Source organism: Crocodylus siamensis, chromosome 7 (assembly GCF_052110815.1).
Source record: "Crocodylus siamensis isolate JL-2025a chromosome 7, ASM5211081v1, whole genome shotgun sequence".
In the NCBI taxonomy this organism is placed as follows: domain Eukaryota; kingdom Metazoa; phylum Chordata; order Crocodylia; family Crocodylidae; genus Crocodylus; species Crocodylus siamensis.
In genome coordinates this window covers 21218604-21240810 of record NC_143401.1, presented here as the reverse complement: position 1 = coordinate 21240810, position 22207 = coordinate 21218604, and the positions used below count along the sequence as shown (strand labels likewise).

Here is a 22207-nt window from a genome sequence, read left to right as displayed (position 1 = left end):
AAAATGTTCAAGTTATGGGTATGTGGTTTTTACAATGGAAAAAAAAAAAACTTTTCCATGGAAAGTAAATTGAACTTTTGGGGGAAATTATTGTTTAGCTTTAAAAAAATCAAATTTTCAAGCAAAATAATTTGAACCAGACTATTTTATCTTCCATTTTAACAGTTCTGAAGGCCTGGCTTGGTAGCTGTCTGGTATCTGTACGGACAAATTCTGCTCTCTGTCATATCTGCATTAGCCTGAAGTAACTCCATGGACCTCCATAAACGTACCTGTGTTGTGACAGGGCTGCTGTGAAAATAATTTTTAAAGTTTCTATTTGAATTACATTTTTTGGCAGGTGTAAGTGGATCTGGGAGAAAAGGGTAATACAGATAGTTAGTGGTCTTTTTCTGGGCATGTCAAAAGAGGCCTTCTGGAAATCTAAGCTTTAGGGCTCTGTGATAAGTGTTTGTATCTTAGTTATCCTATTGCTTAAGTGAATCTTCTTATGTCATCTTGTATGTGTCTGTAGGTTTTACAGACACTTGCCGTACTTTCAGCTGGAAATTACTTGCCTCTTCTCATTTCCTAGAAGAGAATCTTGACTTCTGTGGCTTTACTTTGTCTAGTATTCTAATATTATAAAAGCCTTAGTCTCTCCGTCTGTCTGTCCATAACGCTTTATTCCCACTCTAATTGGCTGTCTTGGCCAAGGGCAGTTGGACTGCAGGTGGCGGTGTCACCTCTGAGGAGCGCTGCCATGATGGCAGGGACACAGGGATGGGGGGACACGGAGGCCAGCTGTGCTGGCCTTGTGGGGGGAAGAGGCCTTCCCCTGCTCTGCCCTGTATAGGAGGTGGTGGTGGTGCGAGGGAGGTGGAGGACAGGGTTGGACCTGTGGTGGTCATTCTTGATAGGCAGTTGGCTAGTCTCTTATATAGGCCCTATCCCAAAAGGCTTTTTTCCAGATTTCAACAGTCCCATTACAGAGAGAAATAGGATAGAAGAGGCAAGACCCTAGAGACATAGGCTGTGAGGAAGAGGGAAATGTACTGCTAGGATCTGAAAGGGATTGGGGAGATTCAGAGGCTCTGTGCTTGGGGCAGGAGTTGTAAAGAAGGCTTTTGCAGCACTAGCAATGAAACTGAGGTAAGCCTTGGTGGCTAGGGACAGACATTCAAAAAGCCCAAGCCTGAATTGATTCAATCTTTGCAGGTTTGCCTAACCTGAAGGGAGCGAACCGGTTTGGAAATAGGTAGACATTCAGCACATGCCTGCGGTGGCTTAGGCCAGAACCCAGCACAGGGAAGCTGAGCTGAGGGGGAGGCATGGCCAGGCCTCAGTAGGCCTGAATTAGACTGAGGAGGGGGTTAAATCCTGCAGGGCTTGGAGGGTAGGGGAAGAGGAAGCATCTTCTGGGGGTTGGGGGGGAGGAGGAGGAGGAGGAAGGGAGAGCTCTGCCTGCCCCAGCGCCTCCCTGACAACCAGGAGCAATCCTGGCACACAGGGCTGCCTGGTCCCAGAGGGGAACTCTTCCCCCTCCTCCCTCTTCCCCCACTGCTGTGGGATAGGGAGAGAGACTCTGTTAGGTGCTGGGGGGCTCTTCCCCCTCCTTCTCTTCCTCCCCCCTTGCTGCCATGAGGTGGGGAGAGGGGCACTTCAAGGATGCTTGGCCCTGGAAGAGGACTCTTTCACCTGTTTCTCCCCACCACTGAGGGGTGAGGAGAGGGGGCTCCATGCAATGCTGCCCAGTCCCAGATGGGGACTTTTCCTCAAAAGGGTAGAGGGGGCTCTGTTCAGTGCAGAGGGGGAACTCTTTCTTTTCTTCCTCCTACTCCTCCCCTCTCCCTGCTGCCGTGGGACAGGGAGGGGGGCTCTTGCAGTACTCCCTGGCCTAGCTCAGCCCTGCCTGGCCTGGCCCAGCTGGGGCATGGAGAGCAGCTGCCGGGGGTGGCCCCAGCCCTGCGGCTTGGCCTGGCCTGGCTTCTCTCAGCCCCAGCTAAGGTGGGACCAGGACCACCCCAGTGGGTGTAGCTCAGTGACCAGGGAGGCAACCACAGCCAGGCAGCTGTTTCCCCTATCAGTTAGCACAGCCCCTGGCATGTGCAGCCAGCGGCTGGCTGGGCAGCAGGGCCCACTTGGAGGCACTGCAGGGGCTCATGGTGTTACCCGATTAGCTCAAAATAAAGAGTGAGACCTTTATAAGAGGCAAGACACTGCATTTATTGGTTAAGTGCTTAGTACACATATACACACGCGTACTCACACTTTCTGTTTTGCACTGCTATGTTACCTGTCTCATCAGGGCTCAAGTCAACTTAGTGGCCAGCTAAGTTGATCACAAGTGGGAGCCAGGCTTTCTGTTAGTCCGTCTCATCAGGCAAACTGATGCTTCAGAACGTTATGCAGAACAAGACCCAAAATCAACATGTCGTGCCTCACCTTTTATAGTTTTGTTAATTCATCCAGTGCCCTGGGCTTTTGCTGTGTTATCGCTGTGTTCCTCCTTGAAGGTCAATTTATGTTGTTCTCTCATTGTTCTGGGGCAGATTCTTCTTGTTTTGGTCTCTTATTTGTCTGCATTCTTCAGCCAGTCGCCACCTGGTGTTTTCCTTTTCCACAAACACACTCTTACCCGTTCCATCACACACATACAGCATACCAGGGAGTGAAAGGTTGAGCACTTATGTCCAGCTACAGAGTAATACAAAATGGAGTTTCTTAAGGCAGTGCAAAACTCAGTAAGTATACAAAACTAGCATCAAGGTAATATACAAGATTAAGGCAATAGGCAAAAGTCTATTTCCATGTTATTTACCTAACATAAAGCTGGTACTTTTGACATTTGCATGACTATGGAGCCTCCATGGTGGGTGGCTGCTGGGCTCCAGGCCCACGGTGCCTCTGAGTGGGCCCAGATAAGCCACTGTCTGGCCAGCCTTGTATGCTGGGCTGTGTTCACTAACAGGGGAAGCAGCTGCCCCGTTGCACTTGCCTCTCTGTCACTGAGCTGCAGGTGCCTGGCCCAGCTCCACCAAGCGGCTGCTTTAGCTGGGGCTGAGAAATGCTGGGCTGGGCCCCGGGGCTGGGGCCACCCCCAGCAGCTGCGGCTCCATGAAAGCCACTCCCTGTGCCTGATCTAAGGCCAGACAGCATCGCATGGAGTCGTGTCCCCTGCCCCCCAACCTCTAGTGGTGGGCAAGAAGCAAGGGGAAGACAGGAAGGGGCCTCTGTACAAGGCTGTGTGGCCCCAGCCACAGACGGGGACTCTTCCCTCTGCTATTCTCTCCCCCCTCACAGGGTGAGTGGGGCTCTGTGCAGCACTGCCTGCCCAGGGTGTGGGGAGTGGCTGTAGCAGCTGCAGCCACAGGGGGTGAAGAGAAGGGAAAGAGTTCCTGAGTCCTCCTCTGTCGGGCAGCCTTGCATAGAGGCCTCACTGCCAGCCCTGGTGGGAGAGGAGGGGTAGTCCCCCTCCAGTGCCCCACAGAGCCCCCCTTCCCCATCCTGGGGGGAGGGGGAAGAGGAGGAGCAGGAGGAAGAGTCCCCCCCCCCCAGCACAGAACAGAGCCCCTCTCCCTGCCCTGCAGGACAACTGTCCCAGCATGGTGCCTTTAAGGTGAAGGGGCAGAGAGAAGGGTTAATTCCTCTCTCCGTCCCTTCTGCCCTGGGGAGGACGGGAAGGATGGAAGAATTAATTCCTTCCCTGCCCAATTTGCCTTAACGGGGCCATGCCGGCTGATGTCTCGCCATGTTCCTCCCTGCTCTGATTAGAGAGCAGAGGGGAGGGGCCAGCCCATCTCTGGAGCAGAGCTGAGCCCTGCCTAGAGAGCATGCTGGGATGCTGGAGGACTCTGATTTATCTTAAACCAGCAAAGGGTCTGGGAAAGACATTGCATAAACCAGTTTGATCCAAATCAGTTAAGTCTGATACTACATTCAACCAGATTTATCTCAAACTGGTTTTATCCATTTTCAAACTGATTTATGTGCACTGAGTGTCTGTTCTGTTACAGGTTTAAACCAGTATCTGATCACTTAAACCAGTTTATGTGTAATGTCTGTCCCTAGCCAGCAAGAGAGAACAGGGAGATAGATGAGCCTGGTAAGGGCAGCTGGAGCTAACTGGTGTGGGGCACTGATGCATAGGTTCTGGAGGGCATGGTGAACCTGTGAAAGTGGCTCAGGGTACAGATGATTTGGGTCTACTGTTTCACAGTGGTTTACAGAGGGTATAATCACACATGACAATTAAGCCAGTTTAAATGCAGTTTAAACCTGAAGCAGACAGGCATACAAGCCTGTTAAACTGGTTTAAAAGTTGCATGGAATAGTTGAAAAGTATACCTGGAAAATCAAGTACTCTTTTTGAGTGCTCTGTTTATTGAACTGGTTCAGTGTTACATGTGGACTCCAGGCATGGATCAGGTGAATCCAGCAAGCATCCCACAGCACATTGCTCTTCACTTCCCTACCTCTTTTTCCCACACCTACCTCCACTGCTGCATTTGACTAGTCTGCTCCACAGCCAGTACTCTACTGTCCTTTTATTCCCAGTCTTCTTGGCAATTTATCCATATACTGCTTGTTCAATAAAAGCTATCTTTCTAACAACCAGCTGTGAACTCATTTCCCACTCAGCTGCAGCCTCTCATGGTCCCCCCCAGCCTCCTAGGAACCCAAAAGCATGGGTCTAAGCATTTCTTTTTCCTCCTAGCCACCCCAGGTCAGCTGAGCACCCTGCAGACTTTGGTTGTCATTTGAAGGCTACTGAAGTTTTCCAAACTCATGTTCAAGTGAGAAGGAAAAGTAGAAATCTGAAAACACTCCCAGCCACAGGTCACCCATTCTCTGGGACTCCCAAAGCTTGAGTGGTAGCACTTTTCCTCCACTTGCCAACTTTGTTGGGATGGGTGCTCACTTCCATCCCCGAGTGTTGGAGCTACAGTACTTCACACACAGTTGTGAACTATTTCTCAGTAAGTGACATTTGCAGGTGTTTTAATTTTTTGATGTGTGTCCATACCCTATTGCACAACTATTGTGATCCAGTTCCCATACAGTGATATTTTTGGAACAGTTGTTATATGTATCCATGCCAGAGGCAGTCTCACATGTGGACTGCTTGCTTTCAGTTCACATTGCCAGTCTTCCCTGTATAGGCTTACCGTCTCCTACCTTGTTATCTAATTCCCTGCAGAACTGGTGCAACTGATAGGGTAGGTCAACAAAGCACCAGCCTAACACAATTACAGCTAAATGGACTGACTCTCCAAGGTATGGCATATTGTCCATAGTAGTGTGTTAGTGCCAGAGGCAGACAAGCTTTTAACGCTATGTGGAGGGTTTTTTCACTCTACCTAATCAAATTGGACTTGAAATGCCTGTGTTCTACATTTTTCATGGCATAGTATTAGGAAACATGCAACAAGCGTACCAGCTGAAAGGCTTTCAGTTCCTGCAGCAGTGCATACGTTGGAATAAGTCACTGCAATAGGATTTTGGTTGATTGCTGGAAGCTACCTGAAAAGAAGGGAACTTTTCTTCCTCTCTTATCAGTGTAGGTTATAAATGATTACTTCCTTTCCAGTCAGGTAGGCTGCATCATAGGGTGCACCATCGTCTTAGGGGCTGCATTTCCATAAGCCACAGTGTTGGGCTCAGTCACTGCTTGCACAGGAGAAACTCCTTGGCAGCGTCGTGAATGGCCTGCATTTGGCACTTCCATCTCCTAAGCCAACTCTTCAGTTAAAGGGGGACCTTTTTATGTGGGACCTGAAAAAGTCTGGCTGCTTGCAATGATTCACAATCCCATTGAATCTTTCTTAGAGCAGTGTATTTATCCTGTGGCCTTGGCTGCATTTCAGGCTCTTGTATATGTTGGTTTGCCATGCAATGTCATCTGGGTTTAGGAGTATTTTTCACTTCCTGAAATGTTACATGTTGTTGCTGTGTGCTATAAAGCAGTTCTCTCTATGATCAAAGTGGCTGCTGGGGTATCTGAAGCAATCTCTGTGGCTATTTTGCAGAGATTCCTAAACAGCTTTGCAAACAAAAACTACTGTTGCACAAGGAGCTTTTCTGCTTCCTCATGGGCAAGTCTACATGAGACGCTAAATGCACAGTAAGACTAATTCTACTGCAGATTAGTGCGACAGGCAAAATCCATCCGTGCATTAGTGTTAAAAAAGCATGTGCTGGCTCTACTGTGCCTTAACATCTTTTATGGTGCATTAAGTTAGTACCTGTTATTACAAGTACTAAACTTAATGCATCATAATTACGGTGCATTAATTCACGTGTCGACATGCCCCCTACGATACATTGGCCTTGCAGGTGTGGCCTGAGCCTCAGAAGCTCTGGGTTCAGTTTCTGGTGCTGGTAAAGGGTTTTTTTTTGTGCCCTTGAGGAAGTCATTTAATCTCTCTGCACCCCCATCCCCATCTACAAGCACTGAACAGACTTCCCCACATAGTGAGGGGTTATGAGGATAATTCCATTAATATTTGTGAGGTCAGGAGCTAGCAGAAAACCTGTGCAATGATTAGCCTTTTACATCTACAGAATATAATGGGGAGCAGTAACAGAACTGGTGACTAGCTCAAGGTTGTCCATGTGCTCCTTACAACATGTTTATTCCTAGCCAAATTTGGCCCCAATGCTATTTCCCCTCTGAGTTATGGCAAGTCTTACATTACTAGCAGAGAAATGCCTTTCTCCTGCTAGAATCCAGCAATGTACTGGCAGTCATGCAGTTTCTTCCACAGGAAACATACTGAATCTGATCTGCCTGTTTCAGTGTGGAAGATCTTCCTTGCACAGGAGTTTTCTGGCAGGAATGAATGAATGCCTGGTTGCTTCCATTGCTCCACATCTCCCAGTCTGGGCACACCTGGGGAACGGGAGCAGAGCTCTCCCTTGGGTAGGGTGAATCAGGGTGACTGCCCCGGGCCCCGGACTTTGGGCGGGGCCCTGCAGAGGCAGACAGAGCGACCACGGCCCTTCCCGTGGACCCGCCTGGAGCTGGCAGCTGAGCCCTGTGCCGCGGAAGAAGCATCCAGCCACTTGCCTCTCCTTCTCCCCCCTGCATGCTGCTGGCTTCATGTCTGCTGAAGAGCGGCTCGTCCAGGGCGTGTGGGATCTGCTTGGCCTCAGGCACCAAATTTCATTGCTACAGCACTACCATGCCTTGCTTATCTCTACGGGTATATAACCTTGTTCTTTAATGGGGAAACAGAGGCTAACAGAGTGGAGAGATGAAGTGCCCATGGCCATATGATAGCATGGGCCTGAACCCACATCTCCTGATACCAAGTGCCTCAAATTTCTCAGAAATTTGCAGTGCTAGAAATGAATGCCTGTCCATGGCCCGTGTTGCAGACTGCCCTAAGGTTGGCTATGGTAACAGCATCCTAAAAGTGCAGGGACTGTAGTAACAGTGTCCCATAGTATAACCGAGCTTTTATTGATTTTTTTTTTTTCCTGCTGAGAAACAAGAAGTAATGACAAGCACTCTGCATTATTTATGTTCCACTGAGTCCATTTCTAAGCAGCTGGGGGAGGGGCTAAGTAGGAGCTTGGGAGAGACTGCAAGATTAGTCCTGCCAAACAGATGTTAGATTTCTGGCGCAGTAGGACACTGGGCCTGGGAGGTTCCTTCATGTTTTATTTTGCAGACCTGCCTGTATATTAGGACGCTGCTTCTCTGAGCTTCATAAAAGGGAAAAGAGTGGAGTGTATTTTGAGATGCAGTGATACTGCATTTATCGAGGCTGATAAATAATGATCACTTCTGAGCTACTGTAAAGCTGCAGGTTATAGGCAGTGCTCTTCTGTGAGGCAGTTGGTTAGGTATGAGCTAATATAGAAACTATAATGATGCTGGGTCACCTGCAGGGGTTGCACCTGGGGTTTCTATCCAGAACAATTCACTTCTGCTGCTTGATGTAAGGCAGGGGTGTCAACATACAGCTCGAGAGCTGGATCTGGTTCGTGGAGTCTTATGATCTGGCCTGTGGATTCCTGGACTGGCCCTGTGTGCTATATGTGGCACTCAGGCTGGGCCTAGTGCTGTTTGGGCTGCGCATAGCACAAGTATCAGTCTGGGGCATGCACTGCAGGTGGCATCTGCACCAGACTGACCCTGGCTTGCTCTGGGGCCAGTTCAGATCAGACCATGCCAGAAACAGTGCAAAGGGCAGGTCCAGTGGGGTGCCACTGGCAGCTTGTGCCCTGTACTGCCCTCCTGTGCTGCAGGCTGCATATGCCAGCCTGGTTCTACCCCCTAGGTTGCCTGCAATGGCAGGTCCAGCCCACCCCATGCAGGTCCCTTGTGCACAGCAAACTCCAGGGCTGGCGAGTGCTGCATGAAGCATGGAGGCTGGACCTACCACTACAGGATTTGTACAGGGGGTCGGTCTCTTTCCAGCCTGCAGACTAGCCGGGCAACCAGATAAGCAAAAGCAAACATCCACTAAGACAGAGGACTGATTGAAACCTATGTATGTGGTCTAGTCATTAGGGGAGACCATGATGTGTTAGCTTCAGCTACAATTGTGTTACAGGGTGATAAACTACTGGCAAGTAATGCTGGCATGCAAATCAGTGATATGCTGAATTGTAGGGCCTGGTCTTACAGATGCCACTGGGAATATTGCTCCAGAGTCTGGATTTGCAGGAGATGCATTTATTACCCTCTGGTGAGCTGCCAGGTCCCCTGCAGTGGTGTGCAAGTTTGGAACTGGTGACACTGCCCAGATCCTTCTTTTTATTCTCCTTCCCCACCCTGTTGAGTTCAGCAGATTTAAGCTGTCACCATAGCCTGACATAAGTCCCTCAGTAGGCTTTGTTTATCTTAGAAGTTGGAGGCTAATGTACAGTGGCTATATTCATTAGGTTTTTATAACCAATGAAAGGATATGAGGGAACTTAAGAAGGTGTTTGGACTGGCAGTGGGAAGAGGATTCCTCTCACCTTGCTATTTGGGAAGAGCATGGGTGACTGGTGCCTCTTGAGTCAGGGGCATTCGGGAACTGGGGTGGGGGGGAGGGCCAGTGGCTGATCCCACTGACCTGGGGAGTCCCCTAGCATCCAATCCCACTCACCAAAAAGTGGCCGCTTTTGCTGGCAGCCCCGCTCCCCGTCCAGCACTCGCAGGGGGGCAGTGGCGCTCCCGCCGGCTAAATAGGGAGCGTGGCCCGATAGGGAGTGCACCAGCGCTCTCAGGGGGTGGGGAAGAGGTCATTGCACATGCCCAGTTGTGTCGCCGTTGGGGAAGAGGTTATTGCAAATAGATCTCTGTGTGAAACGATTTCTCTCCCAAAACTCAAAAACTCTCATTCCACATTGGTGTAAATCCATGGCTTTTGAAGATAATCATGAAGGAAACAGGGAGAAAGCAAGAGAGAACAAGACAGCCATCCTAGAGCAGCCAACAGCTTGCTTGCCAGGACACACTCCTGCGGTGGAGGAGATGCATGGTCAAGCTCCTGATCTGCCTAGTTCAGACAAAGAACGTGAATTTGAGTCATCTACATGGTAAGGCAGGGACGGGCAGGTATTTCAGCTGGAGGGCCACTTAGCAAGTTTTGGCAATCTGTCAAGGGCTGCATGGGTAGCCCTGACCCTTGGCAGGTGCCCTGCCCCCTGGCCACCATCTTGGGACCAGACGTCTCCTCTTCCATTCCTACCCCCCAACCCCTTACCTTCACCACCAGCTCCCTGAAGTACCCCTTTCAACCAGAAAAATACCAAATTACAGTCTAAAAATCAAACATCTACTACAACATTCATAAATTTGATTTCAAAAAATACTTTTGTCGTGATTTACGTGCATTTGTGTAGTGTACATAAAGGTGATTATATAAAATAGCTTAAAATGAAGCCTTACTCTTGTGTATTTTTTGGGTGGGGAGGGAGGGTGCCTGTGGGTATGTGGAGTGTGTGGGGCAGGTTTCTAGGGGTGTGGGTGTGTATGTGGGGTGAGGCAGCGTGTGGGTGTGGGTGGGCATGGGGATTGTGGCAGGCTATGTGGGAGGGAGGATGGCTAGTGGGTGTGGGTATGGTGTCTGTCTGCATGGCAGTGCAAGGGGGGGTATTGGTGTATGTGTGTGTGAGACTCACCCTACGCACACGTACCCTCTCTCTCCCTCCCTCATTACCCACAGCCCCTGCCATTGCAGGCGGAGCCCTGCCAGTGCTCCTCCAAGCCTGGGCTCCATGGTTCTACTGCTCCTGGCCCCGGGGTACCAGTGCAGGCCCTGTGCTCCTGCTCTCTGCCACTCCCCCCTGCCATCTGCCACTGCTGCCCTTTCCCGCCACTTCCCTATCTTCCCACCTGCTGACATGATTTCCCCGGTCCCCACCCCAGGCCTTGCCTGCCACTCCAGCACCATGTCCCAGCTGCAAGGCCCAGACAGCAGGACGCAGTAGACACTGGCCCAGCCCAGCCAGCACCACACAGACCACCCGAAAATCACAGGGGTTAGGCTGACTCCTGCTGAGTGCTGCGGTCCGGCGATGCAGCCAGGAACCACATGGTGCCCGATGGGTGGGTGCAGGGCTGGGAGAAGTGGCAGCGGCAGGAAAGAAAGCAGGGAAATGGCGGCGGCAGGCATGGGGGCAAGTGGCAACAAGCGGGCAGGCAGGCATGATAACAGTGACACCTGAGCAGGAGTGTGAGGCCTGCACAGGTGTCCCAGGGCCAAGGGCGGGGTGGAGCGGGGAGTGGCAGGAGTGCAGGGCCTGGGCTGGCAGGGGCTCTGTGGAGCCAGGTTGGCTCTGCCCCTGTCTGTGCTGGGACAGAGTGGTCTGAGAGCCCCTGCCAGCCTGGGCCCCATGCTTCTGCTATCCCGCTCTGGGCTCCCACTGACCCTTGCCCTGGGACACCAGCATGGACCCCATGCTTCTGCCCAGCTGTCGCTGCACTCACGCCCGCCCACCTGCCCACTACCACTTGCCCCCCTGCCTGCCACCACCATTTCTCTGCTTTCCTGCCTGCTGCTGCTGCGTCTCCCCACCTACCTGCCAGCCACTCTGGCACCATGTGGTTCCTGGCTGCATTGCCAGACACAGCACTCAACAGGAGCTGACCCTGAGGACTGGGGCAGTTGCATGCAGTCCTCCCCTGCCTCCTCTGCATCCTTAGCTGAGATTCCCTCTCAGGTGGAAGGAGGTGGGGAACAGTCCCAGGGTCGCCAGGCCAGAAGTGGCTTCTGGCTGGGGGTGTCTCGGGGCCAGGCAGGCCTTGGTCCTGCTGGGTCCTGCCATTGGCTCCCCCTTCTGTCCTACTGCCCTTGGTGCCTTCTCATCTTTGACGGGCAGCCAGGGGCAGATAATTTATTTTCTGAATTTTTTAGGGGCCCCGTGGACCGTATTTTGCTTGCCCCTGTGCTTGGGGGTAGCTCCCTCTTTCTGTCTGGTTTTAACCAGGAGTTCCATCCGGTCCTTAGATACCTCTCCAGATTTCAGCTTTGTCAGAACTGATATATTCCTGAAGAGAGTTTTGGTTTTAGAAAACCAGCATTTTCTGATGAAAACTTTTTCACTGAAAAATTTCCAGAGAGCTCAAAACACAAGAATGTCAGAACTTCTAATAGCCCCTGACAGCAGTCTGCTGCACTGCCACATCCCACCACAATATCCCTTGTTGAATCCACCTGCAACAGAGAACATGGTCCTTGGTTCTTTCTACTAAAATGATACTTGACAAGGTTGCTTTTTATTTCAAACCAGTGGCAAAGAGTTAACAGCCCGTGAGATGAATAGAACAGTGTCCGGGCATCAGGGTCTTACCCTATGTGGGTAGGGTTCCATGCCTCTGGCCAGCTAGTCAGTGGGGAACCTTGGAACGTCTGTATCTGCAGCTGAATTAACTCTTGTGCTCTTGTCCACCATGACTTGATGGTACACTTAAACCGGGAGGAAGCATGTGCAGGTAAACTCAGCTCCGATGTTCTCAATTTGTTGTTCTGGGAGGAGCTCTTCCTTCCTCTGCACCCCCTACCTGCTCTGCACCGTGTTATAGTTGTTATCTTGGTCCTTAAAGATAGCTAATGCCCCAATGGGCTGCACAATAAACATTAACAAAAAGATATGAAATGTCTTTTGTCTTCCTGAAGCATCCATTACTTTATTTTTAATATCACTGATTATAGTCCAAACCCAAAATTCCCAGACAGAGTTACCAGCCCACTAAGGTGGTTGGCCGGGCGTCTTTCAGGAAAGGACAGAAAACAACACCCCACTAATTGGACCTAGTCCCCATTTACTCGTTCTTCCCTGTGCAGCTTTAAAGACTTGAGAAAGAGAGAGAGAAAAAACAAAACACCTCTTTGGAAGCCAGTGGGTCTTCTTGCTGGGCAAAGGCTGGAACCTATGGCAGCCCACAGCTCAGTCCCATAATGCTCTCAAGTACACCTGCACCGCCAGGCCATTCAGAGCAGTGTTAGGCCAAGTGTCCAAGGTAATAAACTATCAAAAAAATATCTCTCTCACATACACAGAAAAAAAAAGGCAGCTTTACTCACCGAAAAAGTGTAACCTTGACTTATGCCTCTGTCTTCCTTTCTCTCTCCCGCAGCTTCTCTCTGGTCATGGAGCCGGAGGATCCCAGCTCCTTCTGCAACCCTTTGGGCTGCAGGATCAGACTGGTTTTTAAAAGGCAAGTCTCTCTCTGGCTGCCCTGCCCAGACTCCCCATCAGCAGGCAGCTTTTCCTTAGCAGCTGTGTCTGCTGGGTCTGCCAAGTTCCCATGTCAACTGATCCTGCCAGTTCAGTTGTTTCTGGTCCCAGCTGTTCCCGGAGTCTTTTGGCTTCTGGCTTCTCTTATCCCGCTTCCCCTGAACATTTGTGGTTGGGGTTTTCAACGCTGGTGTTGGGCTCCCTCCTCCAATCTGGAGGGAGTACTTGCTAGAAAAATGTTGCTTTGCTGCAGCTTCCAGCTGCAATGGAACAGGGCTCGCAGGTAAGGGAGTTTTTTGGCCTGCTGCTTCTCCTACTGGCTTGCACTGCTCCCTCACTCCCTCACAAATAGTTCATACCTTTGTTAGAACTGTTTCAGACTGTCTTCAGATTCAGGGTGAAATTGCTGTACCAGCTAAGCTTGCCTCATGTTTGGAAGATTCTCTTCAATGTTAGAAAGGCTTTAAAAAAAAACTTTTTTCAAAATGAAAATGTAAATTGGCATGTTTGATTTTGGTACTATAGGACTGTTGGGATTTTCACTAACTCAGAGGCTTGAGCAGATCTAAGATTTTGAAAAGGGATACAGGTGTTGTGGTGCATAATCACATAACACAACATATATTTTTCTTTGGTTAAAGGAAAACAAGATTTGCTAACATGCTAGGGGCCCAGTGCTATATCATTCAATTCAAGATCAAAGCAAAAACAAATAGAACTGTATTGGAATTTGTACTCCTTTTTCTAGTTTATAAAGTTTTAATGTATAAAACATAATATATTAAGTTTTAACACTAGGCAAACGCTAGGCAACAGTAGTTTGAAGATATTGTTTTATTAGTTCTGTAGTCGTTGTAGTTAAATGTACATCTCTTCTTCACATTAGTAAAACAAAATGTAGCCTCCTTGAACATCTCAACATTGCATCTAATACTTCACTATCAGTCATTTTCACACCTGAGTTAATATTCATTTGACTTAATATTACTACACCCAAGTTAAAGTTTTTTGCTAGAACTAAACTAAAATCAGTCTGTAGGGCTGTGAAATAGGAGAGAGTTATTACCAGGGATAGCTAAAAGTCAGAAGCATTGCAGAATAAAGGACATCTTGATTTATGGATAGGGGTCTATCCAAATTGAGGCAGGGGCTGGCCAATTTCACAAGCAGATCATGCCATTTTTTCATAGGCTTATTATGGTGTCTCCCCCACCTCTGATTCGCCATGGGGCCCTGATATGCGCACCCTTTCTTCCCCCCCGCCCCACCCCATCGCTGATTGATGGAAATGCCTGTCCACCATATGGTCCTGCCCCTCACCACTTACTGGCTAAGAGGGCTGTCCATTATGTGGCCCTGCTCCTCAGCACTAATTGGTGGACTGGGGCAGGGCTGCATGGCAGGTAGCCCTCTCAGCCAAGCAGTGGTGAGGGGTGGGGGCGGCGACAGCTGTCTTGCCTGCAGAGATTGCCTGATTTTGTGATTTCTGGGAAGTCTACAACATTTCAATTTGATTAGGTCCTTATTTGTGGAATATCAATGTCATTAAAAAGGAAACGGGGTTGTTAACACTTGTGCAGAAATCAGGGAGACGATTGTAAGCCATGAAATCAATTGACTGTCAGTGCTGCCAGCAGAATAGAAATGCTGCTGCCCCTCCCAGGCAGTCTGTTTTAAAGTTTGGTTGTGTAGCCAGACCTAGCTCGCAGAACCCCATCATCTGGCCCGCAGTATTGCCTGTGAGACATGAACTGGGGGTGCAGCAGCTGGAGCCAGGATCTGTGCAGGATCAATCCAAGGCACACATTTCATGTGGTGCTTGTGCTGGGCCAGCCCTGAACACTGGATCTGGGGCCAGTCCAGATCAGGCCCACACACATGGTCCATGCGCTAGATCCAGCATGCAGGACCAATTTGATGCCAGCATCATCTGCACTGGACCAGCCATGCAAGCTGTGTGCAGTGTGTTCCCTGGACCTGCCCCATGTGTCACGTGTCAGGCTAGGGCTGGTGAGTGCTGCACGCAGTGTGTGGGGCTGGATCCAGCACTTGCGCTGCATGTAGCACACAGAGTTGACCCAGGGTACATGTCACATGCAGCATCTGCCCCAAACTGGACCTACGCACTGGATCTGGCACACTGGTCAGCCTGCAGAGCAGCCATGTGCCCTTTATTCTGCCTATGGGGCCACATGAGTTTGACCCCCCGCACTAACTGAATTTCAGGTTTTGTGCCTTACTTTTTCACACCAGACATATGGATAATGGGTCTAATTCTGGATACTTTTTATACACGAATAGCCCTTTCCTAAGAGCATAAATCCACTTAAGGCAGTCCTTGTGGTTATGGACACACATTACACATAAATTGGTTTAAGTGATGAGAAACTGGTTTAAACCTATAACAGAACAGATTTTCAGTGCACATAAACCAGTTTGAAAATGGCTGAAACTGGTTTGAGATAAACCTTGGTTGAATGTCAGACTTAACTGATTTGGGTCAAACTAGTTTATGCAACGTCTGTCCCAGACCCCTTGCTGGTTTAGGTTAAATCAGACTCCCCCAGCAGCTCGGAATGCTCTCTGCTCCACAGCAGACCTGGCTCCTCCCCTCTGCTCCCTGGCTGGAGCTTGGCAGAGACTGCAGGCTGTTCCTCCCCCTCCCCACTCCTTGCTAAGCAGGAATTCCCCCCTCCCCTCTGCCTTGCTGAGGTGTCTGTGTATTAGCTAGCAGACCACATGCTGGCTATGGTCCATGTGGTGGCAGATGCAGCAAAGGCAGAATCAATGGGTATCTGGTAATATCCCTCTGTTGTTTTCTTAATGGGGTGATAAACACTGTTATCAATTTCTTGCTGTGCTGGTCAGGAGGGTGGGGGACCCATCCCTAATCAGAGTGTCCTGCTGGGGCCTGGCCCTGCCCCCCTCAGCTCAGCCCTGTAGAAGGGAGGGCTGGTCTAACACCCCGCCTCCCTTCCCCCTGGCTTCTAGCCTGAGCCGTTGCAGCATGTGCCTGCATTTCTGGGATGTCTGTGCAGTTACAAATGGATTTAGCCTAGCCAGGTTAGACTATCCTGCAAAGATTGAATCAGTTCAGGATCAGACTTTTTGAATGTCTGTCTCTAGCCTGTGAGACAAATTCTTGTGCAGGGGAGCTGCAGGGAACCTTTGTTTTTCTCTTCCTCTCAGTTTCTAGTTAGTAATGTGCATGTCCCAAAAGAGTGGGGAGAAGCAGAGTAGCAAGGAGACTGCCCCTTCTCCAAGGGTGATAGATTTTCCTGCTCTTGTCTATGCTTCTTAAGAGAGAGTTTACCTATAACCACCACAATCCTTTCTGTAGCCTGTTGTACAGTGCAGCACCAGCAAGTCTTGTGACTGTTGTGCTGAAGGCTGCTGTATGGAAGCCAGGGCATCCCAGCCCCAAGCTGGAAAGGTGGTTAATTTTTCCCTTGTCCCAGCAGGTTTAGTATCACCCACATCACAATCTGCCCTGAAGCTGAATGCTGTGTCCTAGGTCAGCATGACTCATTAAGGTGGGACGGTCTCTCTTCCCTGCTCTTGGATGAGACAGCATTTAATTAAAACAAGCAGAGGAAAAAAACAACTAATTCACATATTCCACATTCCCCATTTTCCAATGCAAATTGCAGTTTTAATTACAACAAGAAATCTAGATTCAAGTTGTTAATTAAACGTGCTCCACAAGCCCAGTGTTGACAGCCACCACTCCCTTAATGGATTTGTGATATGGGGCTTTTCATGCCTCTAGACAATAATTGGTTAGAAAAAAAAAGTAGAGCAGGGACTGCTCCCCATTCACGCTTAATTTACACTACTGGGTTAGGGCATAAGGAGTTCTGGATGGAACTCTAAGCTCTGCTACAAGGCAGCCCTTCTTTATGTACACCCTTATGCATTTACTCCTCAGACCAAGGTGGAAGGCTGAACCTATGCTGCAGCAGGAACTAAGGGCTAGCTGGTATCTTTCCCCGCTCATCACGTCCTAGTGTCCTGCAATCAGCTTAGTGGGGGAAACAGAAGAGCCACTTATGGCAATTCTGCTGGGCACTCAGGAGTGTCCCCTACTGAAAGGAGTGTGGGGACAGGAGCCTCTGAGAGGTGCTGCTGGTTCATAGCCTAGGGACCTGTGGAATTTGAGGTGGCTGCCCACTTATTTCATGGGCAGAATGCAGGGCCTGGTAGCCATTTTGTGGGTGGGACATGGTGCCCCCCTGCACCTTTAGCTAAGGGGCCCCGCCCCTAGCCACTGATAGGCTGCAAGGGCTCTCCATCATGCAGCCCTGCCCTTTGCTGCTGACTGGTGGAGAAGGGTGGGGTCACATGACAGGCAAGAGACAGGGGCAGGGGCAGGGGCAATCCTGTCGGTAGCCTTTTGAGCAGGCAGCCCCTTGTTTCCTGCCCTGGCAAGCTACTGCAGCACCCTAAGGACTGCTGGCTCCCTCTGGGGAGCCAGCATTTTATTTTCAGTAAGTTTTTCTCCACCTCCCCCCACAACCCTGCAGATTTCACACATTGCCTGCTTTCGCAGTGCTTTTGCAGGCAATGCCAGATTTCATGAAATCGCAATTTCAGCAGGTCCCTCGGGGTTCCAAGCACTGTGCAGAGAAGGGGTTGACAGTTCTGCCTTTGTAGTTTACCAAAGCAGTTCCAGTCTAAAACCTGCCCTTGTTTTAATCCCTCTGCAGGCCATGGCTGCAACAGCCAACATGCTAAAATCTAGAAGCTCTGTATTACTAACACTATCTTTTGGGAAACTAAATCCAGTTTTGTCCTCTTAACAAGCATAAATCTTTAATGCCTCCTCCAAGCCATCTCCCCAAGTAGTGCAGGGATAAGGATTGCATAATCTGCCTGGAGTCAAACAGACTGAGCCTGGGGGACATGCTTCATAGCCTTGCAGATTGGAACAGTGCCATTGCCAGCCACCTTGAAAGTGGCAAGAGGATAACAACAAGGATTTTGAGCAAAGACTACATGAAGGCTGGCGTCATTTCTGTTGAAATGTTCAGAACAAAGATCCTCCACAAACCTTTTCATTAACAGAACTGAACTGTGTGCTGTGCAAATTAAAATCTGGCTCCGTGACTTTCTATGACAATGTGCATCCGGAGTTTCTGAAACATCTCAGTCCTTGAACTCGTAACTGACTTCTATTCTTCAACCGTATTATGGATGAAGGACAGATTCCATCAGCATGGCGCCAAGCAAAGTGGCCTACCCTAGTCTGGCAAAGACTCACAAACAGCAGCAAGCTACCGACCAATCTTCCCTCCTAAATGTCTACTACAAGACACTTGAGAGAGTAGTTCTGCAATGTATTTCTCCAGTAATTGACTCTGGCCTAAGTCCAGACCAAGCTAGATTCTGCCATGGCTGGAGCCCTTGTGATCAAGTTCTAGCCTAAACCACCTTCATTGAAAACAGCTTTCAGAAAAACCTGAAGACTGGCATTGTCATCCTTGATTTAACAGCAGCATTTGACACTTGGGCATACTGGTCTTCTGGCAAAAATCTTATGAATTCTGCCATACTGGGCCACTCATCTTGTCAAACTATTACTACATGATCGACATTTTAGAGTCCAGCTGGCCAACTGAACTAGCTCTTGGAGACATCAAACCAATGACCTCCTTCAGGGGTCAGTACTGGTGCCTCTCCTTTTCAACCTGTAAATTAACCACCTGCCTGTGACCAACTCACAAAAATTTGTTTACACAGATGACAGGACCTTTGCCACCCAAGCTCATGACTCTTCAAATGTGGAACTCACTTGTTGGAAACATGAGACTGATGTCAGAGTGCTGCCTAAAATGGCATCTCAAACCAAATTTCTCAAAGCCTGTCTCAAGTGTTCTTCATCTACATGATGCCAGCGCTAATCGTGAACTTACTATCACCTTAAATGGTCAGCCTCTCAAATTCAAAACCCATCAAGTTTATCTTGGAGTCACCTTCAACTGGACTTTAACTTATTAATCACATCTCCAGAAAACTGCTGTAAAAATCAAAAGAAGGAATAACTTACTTGCCAAACTTGCAGGCTTCATTTGGGATGCCAATGCTTCCATGCTATGTTCATCTGCTCTCGTGCTGTGATATTCAGTTGCAGAATACTGTGCCCCTCTATGGGCTTTTTCAAACCACAGCAAACTAGTGGACACACAACTGCATGCACATCCACTCCCATGGTTACCAGTACTCAGTAACATTGCTCCCCCTCACCTCTGTCACTCAAATGCTGCAGTAAACTTACTAGCTAGACTCCATGATAACCCTACACTGCCAGCATATTGGGACATAGTCCATCCACCAATAGCTCAGCCCCCCTCAAAGTGTCCATTATGGTCGGCACCCTTTCCAAACCCTTCGACTTTTCTTTGGTTACTCAATGGCATGAAGAATGATCAGCACAAGCACCAATCAGTCGCCACATCATCTCTGACCCTAACCAGGATTTAACTGGCCATCCTATTATTGGACACTTCTCAACTGTTTTTGACCTGAACAGGGTCACTGTGCCTCAAACCTATACCAATGGGGCCTTTGCAATGACAACAAATTCCCTTGTGGACAAGTTCAAACCATGTACCACTAGGTAGCACAGTAAATGGACACAAGTCAACAATGTGGCCATTGTTGACTCGTGCCCATTTACTGTGCTACCTGGTGGACCTTAAGTTCTTCATACTGGTGATGACATAGCCTTAAGATAGCTAAAACAATATGCCAAAACCGCACATGCTAAATAAATAAATTGGAACAGTACTCTTCAAGATCATGTCCTGACCTCATCTGATGCATTTAGCTGGCTTTTGTAAACTGTGTTCTTTTATGTGCAAGATAAATACAGTCTGAACCTGTCTGAATGCCTTTGTTTGGCTAGCACTTACAGGTTGGGTGAGCAAAAAGATTTCTGTTGCAGCTAACACTGCAGGACTTGCTCAGCTAATCTTGCTTAAGACTCCTACAAGTCATGAACACTAGATGGCACTGCTCGGTGCTGCTGAGCTCTGCCTCTGAGTCTCATTATCAGTTATTAAGTGCTCTGAATTTTTCAACCTTGGGTCTTTGTCTAAATGAAGATTAACCACGCTTGTTGCTGTTTGATGCCTCATCTCCAAACGCACTTCCGCACAGCCTGGAAAGCTAACACAACACCATGAGCTGCGTGCACAGCCCGCTATTTCATGAGTTCCTCTGCATTTTCTTTCATTTGTCAGGAATTGAAATGATTTTGATATAGTACCACTAATTGGAGTCATTCGGAATAAACAAAGGGTTTCAAGAGATCCCTGCACAGTGATTCAGTCGAGATGTGCTATATGGGATACATTTAGAGCTTAAGGGAAATGCAGGCACTTGGGTTTAGTCACAGAATCCAGGAGTATTGCTGTTTTCTTCTGCAGTGAAAACTGGAGATTTCTTCAAAGATTTTCCATTCTTTTTCAGGATAAGACCAAGACCTGTAGCCAAGTTCATGAACCCCAACTCCCCACCCCGCCCTTAGTCCCCAAATCACCTTTGTTCCGCTATGTGTACTCAATCAGTCATTAGGTTACACTGCCATATCCCTGTGGTTGGGGCCTGGCCAGTGGAAGATGCATCTGGAATGAATCTGTAATAACACCTGGCTCCTGTAATCCTGGAATCTGTTGCCCCAAATAACAGGCATAGGTTAAGCTGGCTTGGCTTCTTTTAAGTCACAGCCCCAAGTCAGACGTACCTCTCTCCTGATGGAAGTCATGGACAAACATATGTAGCTCCCCTCTTCTCATAGATGAGCCATCCATGTGCCCTCCAGTAGCTGGGAGGGTGGTTTGTCTCTATAGCCTCAGCCCCATCATTCATTGTGTCTCATACAGGCATACTTACTCTTAATATGACTGCATTGTTTCCCAAGTACTTCCTTAAGCCCAGTGCCTGCTGTAGGAAACTATGCATTTTCAATGCACACCCTGCAGCTTGATTAATGCTTTCTGGGCTTTCTGTGGAAAAATGGGCTTTCTATGGATTGTTGGTCTGACCTTGGAGTGTATCAGGCCTGGTTCAGGGAGAGCGGTTTTCACTCATTCAAGGCTGTAGATTCACATTATAAAGCCAACATTCAACTCTTCCCACTGAGCCAATGTCTCTAGTTGTCAGGGCGTGTCAGGCCATGGAAGGTATTGCCTCAAGATGAAGTGGTAGGCTACAGGCCCAGGTGGTAATCAGGTCACATAGTGCTGCCCAGGAAAGCAGCTCCACTCAAGAAAAGCGGAGAGCCTGATCCCCCCCAATAGCCTTCCTATCTGTCTGAGCTGCATGGGCGCCTGGTGCTTCCCTCCGTGGCTGTGGTGCCCGCCAGGACTGCTCAAGCCAGGTGACTGTGGGCAGCTGCCGCGGAGGGAAGCACCAACCTCCTCCCCTGCAGCCCAGGGACCTCTCCACCTGCTGGCAGCTCATTCTCCCCTCCCTGCTGTAGAGGCAGGTAAGTCAGAGGGCGTGTGGAGGGGGGAGGGAGGTTGTTAATTGGCCTTAAATTGAAGCATGTTTTTTAAAACCCACTGCTTCAATGTAGGGCCTCTGTTTTGTCTATACATGCCCCTATACTTCCAGTCCTGTTACTGCACAGTGTTTGGTGCTCAAGGGATTAAACTGTGTTTCAGGCTACAGAAAGCTGTACTTCATGGCTGGATGAAATGAAATCATTTGTGCAGGTTTCCATGTCAGTTTTATAAAGCACTTTGGGATCCTTCAGGGTAGGAAGTGCTGTAGAAATGTACGTTAGCACTACAAAATACAGCACAATAAAAAAGCACACTGTTCAGCAATAGAAGTAATAGAGCACAACATACTGGAGCCTCTATAGAAGGAAATGCCATCCATATCTGAAACAAAATCAGCCCGTATTAAAGGCTTACTGCATAACCCTATGTCCTGTGGGCACTTTCTCATTAAAGAGAGTTGGACTCTATTTGTAATCAGGTATTTGCAGGGTCAGCATCTTTTATTTATAATTGATCCTGTGTGCCTCAGCCCTGAATGGGTTAAACAGAAGGCTGCAGTTCTGTCCCTGGCTGCCTTGACATTAAGTTACAGGTGTGATGAATTTTGGGCTTGTGCCTGATTACAGGGGCACAATTAGCTGGGACTGCAGCTTGATTTGCTTGCCCCATGTCCCTGAGTATTCCTGCTGATCTTTTCTTCTTGATCTTGTGCATCTGAGTTTTCTACAGTCAGCATTTGCTGAGCTTTCACATTTTCTTTAGGCTGATACCAAGACAAGTAAATGGATGGGTCCCTGGGGAGAGATAATGTTTCAGGTGCAGCAATTTAACACACCTTTGTTTTCCCTGGGTTTTTTTAATACTCAGTTTATAGGATGCTGAAGCCAAGCAGAGGATGCAGGCACCTGCCCATGCAGCTCACTTGGGTGACTTTTCTTTTGGTGGATGTTTTCTTAACACAGGTCCTGCTGTTGTAGATTTGAAGGCCAGAAGGAACAGTTGTGATGTTCTAATTTGACCTCCACAGCATAGGGCAAGCT

General features: G+C 48.9%; 1 protein-coding gene across 2 annotated transcripts in view; it reads left to right on the top strand.

Annotated features, from left to right (window-relative positions):
* Positions 1 to 22207, top strand: part of ARHGAP22 (Rho GTPase activating protein 22) — a 306841-nt gene that overhangs the window by 70477 nt on the left and 214157 nt on the right. The gene's annotated exons all lie outside the window — the stretch shown is intronic.